General features: G+C 47.2%; 1 pseudogene; it reads left to right on the top strand.

Moving 5' to 3' along the window:
• The first annotated feature begins 264 nt into the window (after positions 1 to 264).
• On the top strand, positions 265 to 596 carry LOC116902902 (annotated as a pseudogene).
• The last annotated feature ends 10,978 nt before the right edge of the window (positions 597 to 11,574 follow it).

The raw sequence follows: 11,574 nt of genomic DNA, 5'->3' as shown, positions 1-11,574 counted from the left end.
CGTGACTTGGCAGTCCCATGTCACCAGGGCAACCAGTGTCCCACCTTCTTTGTAGGATACTAGTGATGGGCAGTAAGGAAGGGCTTTCTAGGAGAGGAGACAGAATGCTGTGCTGTAAGGGGAATAATGGAACGGGAAGGGTTAAATAGAATGAGAGATGGAAGGATAGGGTAGAGTAGAGAATAATATGGGGAGCCGCAATGAACACTGAAGGCCTTTGGGAAAGGGATATAGAAACATACTACTGGAGAAGCAGTCACCGGGATGGACATGTTTCTCATGATCCAGCACCACAAGACCGCCATCTTTATGGACGCCAAGGAATCTAGCACCATGTTCAAATATCATCAAAGGCAAACTCCAGCGGCTGTCCAAAGAACGACCAGCTCCTAGATGATGGAAAAACACTGGGCGAATGTGGCTTCACTAGTCAGACAGCAAGGCCACAGGCCACAGCTGCAGTGGGCCCGGCTTTCCAAGCAGATGATACCTTCGAAGCTCTGTGTATTGAGGCCTTCTCCAGCCCTCCGGAGCGTCCAGATGTGGTGAAGCCACAGGATTTTGGAGGTAGCGCCAATGAACAAGTTGTGCAGTGAGGGCCCCAGGCCTAACCTCTAGAGACCTATTCCCCCAATAAAAAAAGATTTGGTTGTCAAGAAGAAGGAAGAGGGGGAGGAGGAGAAGGGAAAGGCAGAGGAGGAGGAGGGTGGGGAGGGGGAGGAGGAGGAGGAGGAGGAGGAAAAAAAGAAACATACTACTGTACTAGCTTCCTAAAATATACACAAACACGTACATGGGAAGAGATTAAATAGAGTTGCCTTGTAACAAGGTGAAGTCCATGCCCATATTAGACATTACATGTTAGCAAATAAAAATCCCAATACCAGAAATGGGTTACCTCCTTTTGAACTGTTGATCGGTAGGGTCCCATAGACCCCATGTAATGTTTGGGGACATTTCAAGATACTGCCATTGTTTTTGGTTAACTGCTAGAACGGTGGTTCTCAACCTATGGGCCATGATGTCTTTGGAGGTCAAATGACCCTTTCACAGGGATCTCCAAAGACCACTGGAAAACAAAGAAATTTATGATTCATAACCATAGCAAAATTACAGCTATGAAGTAGCAACAAAAATAATTTTATGGTTGGAGGTCAGCACAACTTGAGGAACTGTGTTAAACGGTCACAGCATTAGGATGGTTGAGAATCACTACTCTAGAACTTGACAGTAAGTCTCTATTGCTGAAGATACTATATATTTGAGCTAGAGAACATGGAAAAATTAAGGTGGTACTGACCTTGACTCTTCATTCCGACTAGCTAGCTTTCACAGGGCTAGAAGGTGCTATGCACGCTACCAGAGAAAAGCAACCATCAGTTTTACTTATATCTGAACCCTGTGAGCTACAATAACAACTGGCTTGGCACCACCAGTACAACAGTACAACAGTAGCAACAATGTTACCAGAGTAAGCAAAACTTTTCTGATTGGGTTTAAGGCCCATTCAGCAAGACTGAAACCCATTCCTGACACTGTTATCAAGGTCAAGAACCTCTGTCTAGAGGGTCATGGACCCATGGAGAACCTGCTATTATTGTTCTGCTAGGTGAACATAGTATTAAACTGAGTCCTAATGACTTAGCGCTACACCCGTAGATCAGGCATCTATCAACCCTCACCAGAGAGACACTTCATTTTCATATTGCAGACGAGAGCAGTCAACACATCAGCTTGTAACTATTCAATCTATAAAGAATTGGAGATGTAGGACATTCATCATTAATGGGACATCTATAACACATCCCTAGCCCCAAGGCTTAAAGATCACTTCGTCAAAAAAGCAGAAAGATTTTAAGAGTAGGGGCTCTGGCGGGCTACACGAAAACAGTGTTTTCCAGACACAACAGGGCAGTTTCCCACATAAACTCACAGCAGTGTGACAACACAAGAAAGATCTGCAAAACCTCAAGCCAGACAAAATCCCAGCATGGTGGTGGTGGAGATGGGTGGCCCAGCTGAGGAGCTACTGGGTGCTCTGACAGTCTTCTCTAAGGGTGTGTGTGACTCCTTGTAGCCCCAAGGAAGGTTCCACACCCACATCCAATCTGACAAGTTTAATGGCAAAAAGATAAAGAACATGAAATTGAGTGGTTAGAGCAGTAGTAGTAGATATAGGAAGTTGGGGGTAAATATAATTTTTTAAATGCATGAAATTTCAAGAGAATTAATCAAAACATAACTTTAAAAGAACGTGTGAATTATGTGCCCGGCACTGCAAACCAGGAGAGTCTCCGGAGTCTTGCTCTTCAAGTTTTTGCTTGAACTCCATCACTGACCTTTGTTTTTTAACGAGTAAAGTCAGAGGACAACTTTCAGGAGCTGGTTCTCATTTTCCACCTTGCTGAGGCAGCAAAACCTACAGACCACTAACATTCAAGTTCCTCCTTGGCTCCCACACCCCAGCAGGGGCGAAGGGCACATGCCATAGGAAAGCTCAGTGGTTGGGAATAGTAGCCTCAAAGGTGGCCACGTTTTCTGCTCCCCATGTAGATGTGAAATTAGTTCTGCTTTAATTCTGTGGTGTGTGTGTGTACATGTATGTGGAGGTGTGTGTATGTATGTATGTGTGTATATGTGTATATGTTTATATATGTGTATATGTATGTGTGTATGTGTATGTATGTATGTGTATGTGTATATATGTGTACATGAATGTCTGTATGTGGGTATGTATGTGTGTATGTGTATATATGTGTGTATGTGTATGTGTGTGTATGTGTATGTATGTGTGTATGTGTGTGCATGTATATATGTACCTGTGTGTGTTTCTGCATATGTGTGTATGTGTGTACATGTATGTGTATAAGTGTATGTATGTATGTATGTGTGTGTGTCTGGATGTGTGTGTGTGTGTGTGTGTGTGTCTGGATATGTCTGGATGTGTCTAGGGGTGTGTGTGTGTGTGTGTGTGTGTGTGTGTGTGTGTGTATTTGTGTGTTTTTAGAGATGAGTTTCACTTGCTATCCAGGCCACTCCCAGCCTCTAGTCTCTACCGAGTCTTTCACCTTAGCCTCTCAAGTAGCTGGAACTCCAAACCATGTACCGCTGTGCCCAGCTGTCTGCTTTCTTTCGGGAAGAGGCAGAGGGAATCTGTCAGAATTTGTGGCCACACCATAGGATAAAGAGATAATAACAGGGGTGGACATCTGCATTTTACAAATGAAATCCTTAGGCGCTACAGTCATGCACCACCTATCACCAAAAAAAAGGCAGGACTCAGGACTGAGATGTGGCAAGAGAAGGTGCGTAGTAGGACAAAGTGACAAGTGTTTGGAGTTGTATCCAGCAGGCCCAGGTAGAAGGTGGAGAGGCAGGGATGGCCACTACAGCCTAGTTCCTCCAAAGGAAACTGTTTTGGGCACGCCTGATAGGGTGTGTGGGTTCTTCCAGACCCAGAGAAGCAACTGCCCAAGTCCTCAAGTTCATAGTCTTCCTATGCAAGGACCAAGTCACTGGTGAGGCTGCCTTGATGGTTCCTCTCCTTCCTCATCTCACACCCAAAGAAAACAGCAACGTCTGCCCTCCCACTGCCCTGTGTGGTGATGGGGAATCTGTACCATTAGAGTGGTACCATCACACGAGGCTCCAGATCCTTAGGGAGGCAGGACAGCTGTTTGTGCCTTCATAGGTCTCTTGCACAACTCTGCCCTTCAGGCTCTAAAGAGTCTAAAGATACTCAGAGGGATTGGTCAGCTCAGTGTTTCCATGCACCGTCTCCATCCTGAGGACCCAGGTTCCATGTAACATGTAACTCCACCTTCCAGGAGTCACCAATTCTGGAGAGATGGGTTTGCCCCTACCCTGCTGCACACCTCCTACAGCAAAGAGCTCTCTCCTCTCCCTGTTCTTTCAAAAGCCTGTATGAACAGGCCTGGCCCGTGTATCCCTGTGCCTGGCACTGCCCCTTGACCTGGTGAAGAGGTGAAGAGATAGGGAAAGGTCTGTCTTTCTCACCCCCAAGTTTGACAGTGCATTAAACTGGAATTGCAGCATGCCCCACCCCAAGGGGCACCACACCTGCTCTTGGCTTCCTGGCTTCAGGGGAAGAGGTGGAAGACAGCTGTCCCTCACACTCAACCCCTCTGTGCCCTTGTAGAGTGGGGAGCCTGTCCTGGGCAACCTGAGAAAACAACAGGTGCAAAGAACTGTAAACAAACTAGAAACCCATGCAAACCTGCCAGGCCAGGTTGTCCGGATTAAAATGTCAACTTCCCTAATGCTGATCAGGGACACTTTCCCGGGTGGTTCCCACCTGCTATCGCTGAGGGTGTGACAGTCAAAACCTAGGGGCCCAGATGTGAATGCCCTTCATCCAGATGATCTCTTTCCAGCTGCTCCTTCTTTATCACCTGAACAAAGATGTCCCTTGTGCCCTGGACTTTGGCTCCTGGTTTCTTTATTCAGGAACCATTAACTTAGTCCCTCTCAACGCAGCTGGCCCCGGGGCCCAGGAAGCAGAGGCTAGATCTGGTTTCATCTAATCTCCTTCGCTTCCTGCCACCTTGGAGTTATCCGAACTCTCCTCTTGCAGTGACTGTCTCTCTCTCCGAAGTGAGAGTGAACAATCTCTAGAGAAGTCCGGTGTGGGAGGGAGGTGACACATGGCAGGAAGAGCCAGGAACACCTGGAGAAGCAGTGGGTGCTATTTTTATTTTGTACCTGCAAGCAACAGTCTCTCCACGAGTGGGCTGTGTCGGCTTCTCCGCCCATAATGTTTGTGGTCGGATCGTGTCTGTATTTAAACGAAACACAATATTTAAACCACCAGAAATAAGAAAACAAAGAGGGGGAAATTCCATCACGTGGGCTTCTTTCCCCCCTTCCGTCTATTCATGCAGATGGTGATAATTAGAGGAATCGCCTGACTGCACCTGTTGTTTATGTTCCACCTGTATGAATGCGTGGGGGAACATTCTGGAAGAATCTACCCGGTGTAGCTATGGGATCAGACGTAGCCCGGAGCTCTAGGATGTAGTGTTGGCTCTAAGGTAAAGTCAATAACAGAGATCTTGCTGTGTGCGATTCTAGCGCTGAGTGAGTAGAAGCAAACAGGGGGAGAAGGAGTTCAAGGCCAGCCTGGGAAGTATGAAACCCTGCCTTCTAGAAATCAGGGGCTAAGCATCCCACTGAGCTGGGTCCTTTGAGGATGGATGTCTGTGATAAAAGATACAAGCAGCTTCAGATCTAGTTTAAGGCGGCGTAGCGAGTGCAGAAATCATATTTAATTTATGTTAATTTCCAAGACATTCTGGGGTCGGGCCTGTGAGTCTGTGTCCTTGGAGGTGATAGGTAATCTAGACTCTGTTCATAGGTCTGAGGTGTCCCCATCCCAGTTGTCTGCACTGTACCCTCCTTCACACTCTGGAGGCAGACCTGCCTGGAGCAGAATGGGAAACTGAGCTAAGGACTGAATCCAATTCCTTCCATCCACATGTTGATGTCTTAACCCAATGGGACTGTTTATGGAGACAAGAATTTCTGGGTGCTACAAGAGTTAAATGAGGCTGTAAGGCTGGACTTCTGAGCTAATAGGGTTGATACTCAGAGAAGATGGGGAAAGAGAGACTAAAGAGGGACATGAAGCATCCCCAAAATCTGTGAGCTGAAGGTTTTGGCCCCTAGTGCAGTGGTTAGGTTTTCAGGAGATTATTGGATCATGAGGTTCCCACAGGATCAATGGGTTAGTCCATTGAAACAGTCCACTGACTAGACTATTGGGAAGATGGCGGGACCCTTGGAAGGTGAGACCTGCTTGTTCCCAGCCTCACCCTCTGTCTCTCTGTCCCCCAGCCACCATGAGGAGAACAGCCTTGCCCTACAGTGCCTTCCCACCATGTCGCTCTTTCTTACCCAATTGCCATGGCCCTGGCCAGCTATGGACTGAACCCTTTACAACCGTAAGCCAACAATAAGCCTGCCCTTCTTTAGGTTGATTTCCTCAAGTTTTTGGTCACAGAAATGAAATCCTTACAGAAGCAGTTGGTAAAGCATGGTGTTAATAAGCTTGCAGGTTCTGAGATTGCTATTATAGTAATAAACACTTGCACTTGCTTGACTAAAGCACTTTTGTTTAAACACTTTCCTGCGTACCGCTGGTTCTTTACTGCTACCCGGAGAGACGGCAGCTCATTCCAGTTTGTAAGCACGGAAACCGTCTGGGCCTGGAATGACCAAATTCACGCAGCAGTGACCCACATTCCATCTCACACGCAGCATCCAATTTCATCCTGTGTTTGCCTCAGACAGAAATGAGCTGCAGCTACAGACTGTCCCTCAACTTATACCCCTGCCCCATACCGTACTGTGGACGCTGGAGCGTCAAGTGACTAGCCGAATGGCTTAATGCAAAGCGGGGCTTCCCAACTCCTAGCAAGATATTTAAATTTGCTTCTGTGTGTGGGAAGGGTAGAGCTATCCTGCAGTCAACTTTAGACAATTACACCAGCAATTAAAAACTCTGAGAAATCTTGCAACAAAGAAATCAATATAAATTTAGTCCTATTAGCTTGCCAGGCACTATCCCGGTCCCGAGAGCAGGTGATACAGGGACGGAGACACGTCAGTACCTAAGAGTAGATACTTACTCATGATGCCAGAAGTAAGGGAGCATTGAAGCAAGGAGAAATAAAGTCATAATCGGGCTGGAGGGATGGCTCAGCGGTTAAGAGCACTGACTGCTCTTCCAGAGGTCCTGAGTTCAATTCCCAGCAACCACATGGTGGCTCACAACCATCTGTAATAGGATCTGATGCCCTCTTCTGGTGTGTCTGAAGACAGCTATAGTATACCCATAAACATTAAATAAATAATAAATAATTAAAAAATAAAGGAATACACTAAAGCCACACTCATTGTCATAACCCCATTTGATTCTAAAACCTGCCACTAAAATGCTCTATTACATAAGTTGATTAAACTGCTTATTGTTCATGTGCAAATACATATTTTCCTTATAATACACTAAACAAACAAAACATCGATTACATTTATCTCTTACTTTCTGTGTTTACTCACACCGTGCTCACTACACCGTCTACGACAATGACTACACACAGTGCAGTGTAAGATAAGGTTTTCAAACCGTGGGCTGCTGTGATGATTCTATAAGGATGGGAGTTCAGTTTTTTAGATAAATGGACTTCTCAGCGGCGAAGCGCCAAGGCCAAGATCTGACCTCTGTTTCTCTGCATGGATGGAGAGCAGAGAAAGGACAGGGACCAGAAGCAGAAGGCGAGTCCAAGAGCAGCTTCTGGCTTTAGAAGCTGGGGCTCACATAGGGATAGAGAGCAGGAGGGATCCTCACTGGTACCATCCATGATGCTTCCAGGATAGACAAGACCAGTCAGAAACAGGTAGTAGGAGAGGTAACCTGCACGACAGCCTCATTTTATGCATGGGGAAACTAAGGCAGGAGAGAGTAAGCACCTCATCCAATTTCAGAGATAGGAAATGGCTGGCCCACAAGTATATCCCAAGACCAGCTTTACAGAGTAGGAAGGCAGACATCAGTGCCTGGGAAAGCCAGGGGGAAGCAGTACAGATGGTCCGTGCAGCAATAGGAGGGTGATGTCATAGAAGGTCAGGGATGCGGATTGGCCAGGATCTAGTTCCAATTCCTACTTTACGCAGCTGACGGGGGCCGGCATTCATTATGACTTCTTGTTCTAGTTTAGATTGGGCTGCATGGGACAATGCCATGCCTGGGCAGAGGCTCAAGTGCAGGTCCTTTAGTGGGATTCCCTCCTAGAGTTAGGAGCCTGGCTGGGGTTTGTGGAATAGAAAGGCCAGCATGAGTTTGAGTAGTGAAAAATAGACTCTCTCTTTTGCCTTGTCTCTCCCCGAGCCCCCAGCCTAACATGGGAAGGTTTGTTCCTTGAGATACCCTCATAGCTCTCTCTAAAGTTGAAACCCACACCAGCAACAGCAACCTGGGGGCACCCATGAAGAGGACAAAGGTGCACTTGGTCTGTTTGTCTTGCTAGAGGAGGAGCACAGCAGGGCCAGCATTGACTTCTTCAAGTTCTGCTCCACTCTACGAAGATCCACTGTTGGCTCCGGCTTCCCTTCTGTACATCCACACTATCTTCCTTCCTCTCCTACAGTCAACCCCATTCATTTTCCTATGGCTGCTACAACCCTCGCCAGAGCCAGCAGAGTTGGAGGACGCTGCTAACGACCTCTGCCTGTGATTGTAGGCAATGCTAGAAAATACACTGGAGAGTGAGGGACCCAAGTTAAAACGAACCAACCCTAGGACAGTGTTCATGGCTTGGGGAGCACCATGAGTTAGTTGTTTGTTCCAAGGTGGCACTCATCAGAACAAGAACACAGAGGGAGAACCCCATGTTTAGTATCAGTTAGAAAGCTAATGTGTTCCCCAGTGTAGTGGCGCCCCAATTTGCCATCCAGGAGGGAAAAGGACACCTAAGAAACAGATGCTGCCAGATCAGCGCAAAGCTGGCCTTGTGGTCTGTCGGTTCTGGGTTTCCTGCCCCTCTCAGATCTTCCTGGAAAAATATCTCAAGTAGTGCTTATTCACTCTAAGATGAACAAGGAGGTGGATGTGTGGCCCGACCGCTGGTTGTAACCTGACAGTACAATACTAAAGAGGGTCTGAGTTAATTCTCGAAAGGCACCATACACAAAATCAAAATGTGGACCCTTCTTGGTTTCATATACACAAGTCACCTTGAAACAGGTCACTAAGGTAAATAGGAAGGCTAAAATTCTCCAACGCTTAGAAAGAATTACAGTGTAAGTCTTTGTAGTGTTGAGTGAGGCAATACAACCAAAAAGAAAAGAACAGCTGGGATTTATAATCGCTAAAAAGGTTTGACCAGCAAGTGACCACAAGAAATTGAAAAGTTGGCACACAGGATGGGAGAAAAATGTGCAGACCGTGTCTGATAAGGGATTAGTTTCTAGTGTGTATATAAAGAACTGTAATGTAAGCCACTCCGTTTTTAAAGTGGTCAAAAGAGCTGACTGGATTCCTCCGAAGAAGGCATACAAATGGGCACTAAATACACAGATGCTCAGTATAACTAGCAGTCAGGGGCATGTAGACAAAAATACTATTCCATACCGAGCAAGGTGGCCGTGAGTAAAATGACGGCTGGGGGTCCTGAGGAGCCTGTAGAGAAGCTCCAACCCTCCTGTCCTGCAAAATGCAAAATGGCCCAGTTGCTCTGAGAAACTACTTGGTGGCCCTCAAATTTATAAGCACCTAAGAATTTACTCACATGAAAAAAGGGAAAACTAAAATCACACAATAAATTTGTCCTCGAGGGCTGGAGAAATGGCTCAGCAGTTAAGAGTTCCTGCAGAGGATTTGAGCTTGGTTCCAACCACTCACATAGTAACTCACAACCATCTGCAACTCCAGGGCATCCAGGATCATCCTCTTCCGGCTTCTGTAGACACTGGACACACATGTGCTGCATATATACATACACGCAAACAAAACACACATATAAAATAAAAAAGTTTAAAAAGGAAACATATTTTAAGACACTCACTCATATTACATCATACATAATAGCCAAAAGATGAAAATCACCCAAATACCCACCAACAAAAGATGGCAAGCCCATCCAGTGGCATATCTGGCAAGAAAAAGGAGCGGAGGACTGATGGCATTCCAACAGGAACGGACCTTGGGAACATCACATAGGTGGAAGATACCACAGAAAGATCTTCTGCGTCTGTTAACATGAACTTCTCAGAAGGGGCAAGAGCCAAAATAATATTCATGGTTGCCAGCCGTAGAGGACTTGTGGAAAATGGAACCGGATGGCTGATGACCACATCAGGGATGACCCAATGAGGTGGGGTCATAAGGAAACCTGTAACACTGCACGCCGGTTAAAAATGAGATTAGGCGCTGCTGTGGTGGTGGTGGGTAATCGTATGCAAACAGGGGGAAAGGCTGAAATGTACACTTGAATGGCCCCTGCACACTGCACCAGATGTGGGATTCCAGTGGTGTAGAATATGGACTGTCCATCAGTAGAACAGTTTAAAGCAGAAATATTAATGAAATTGGTAGGACATAATTTGAAAAAACGGAGCAGGCCAGCAAGCTTGCTTTATCAGGGAGCTCCTAACTTTTAATATTGATGGTTTCACATAGGCCACAGTTTTTCAGCATATTCTCCTCTCAGACACCGGATTTTTTTTTTCTCCTAACATCCTGCTAAGCCTGTGTTCACAACAGTGAAATAAACTGATAAAGGACTACATTAAGATGCAAGTGGTTGCTAGACAACGTCAGAAACTCCGGGGCATCGTGAAGCTACCAAGGCTGGGAAAGCTCAAAGCTAGGGAAGACGCTGTAGACCAGGAAAGCAATGAGACAAGTGCGAAGCACAGAGAGCCCCAAGTATAGGCTGGGACGGAGCCTTCGGCCCAAGGGGAAGAGCTAGACCATCCAAAGGGTCAGGGTGCCCTGCTGTTGACCCCGTGGCCTCCCAGCCGGCTTCAAAAGGACGCTGAGACTCTCTTCCTGTATATTGGAGCACCCCATCTCGCCAGAGGCCTGCTGCTCTTGGCACGGGGTGCAGCCCCCCTCAGAGCTATGGCAACCAGGCTCTGTTTTGCCTGCTATGGCGAGCGAGCGTCTTGCACTTCCACCCGTTAATGAGCAGGGAGGCGCAGAGCTAAACAGCCAGCGACGAAACTCACAGATGACAGTAATTTGGAAGGTGTGGGCAACACCAGTACTAGGAGAGAAAGCCTGCAGCTGTGGCGGCTGAGGTTAGTAACCCAGACCAGAGCAAGGCGAGGGAGGCAGCTGAGATACCGCATGTGCGCATGAACACTGCTGTCCAAGGGGGCACGCAGATGGACTTGGACTGCTGACAGGAATCCAGGGTAGGGGCTGGAGATGTGGCTTCAGAGGTTAAAAGCACACGTCGCTTTTGCAGAGGACATGAGTTTGGTTCTTAGTGCCTACTTAGTCTGGAGGCTAACATCTGCCTACCTGTAACTCCAGCTTCAGAGGGTCTGACACCCCCATTCTGGACACGGAGGGCATTCATGCTCATGTGCACATATCCCCCCAATACACGGTTTAAAATTAATCTTTTTTTTTTTTAAGAAAAAAAAAAAACTTTTAGCAAAGTGGAAAAGTCATGCGCATTAGAGTCATTGTTTAGCCTATTAAGAGCACATGCATATGACCTTCAATTTCAAAACAATTTGGATGTCCAGTGGCAATCTCCTTGGAGGCACTGTAGAGGAAAGATACTCTGGCTGGCTAGGGCTGTCTGGGGCTGTCTGGGCTTGGCTGGGCTTGGCTGGGCTTGGCTGGCTTGGCTGGCTTGGCTGGGCTTGCTGGGCTTGGCTGGGCTTGGCTGGGCTTGGCTGGGCTAGCATAGGATTGCCTAGGATTGGCCGGGGTTGGCCGGGGTTGGCCGGGGTTGGCCGGGGTTGACCCTGGTTGGCCGGGGTTGACCCGGGTTGGCTGGGGTTGGCCGGGGTTGGCCGGGGTTGGCTGGGGTTGGCTGGGTA

Source organism: Rattus rattus, chromosome 6 (genome assembly GCF_011064425.1).
Source record: "Rattus rattus isolate New Zealand chromosome 6, Rrattus_CSIRO_v1, whole genome shotgun sequence".
In the NCBI taxonomy this organism is placed as follows: Eukaryota; Metazoa; Chordata; class Mammalia; order Rodentia; family Muridae; genus Rattus; species Rattus rattus.
Note: the sequence above shows the minus strand (reverse complement) of the source record. Positions and strands in the feature narration are given on the sequence as shown.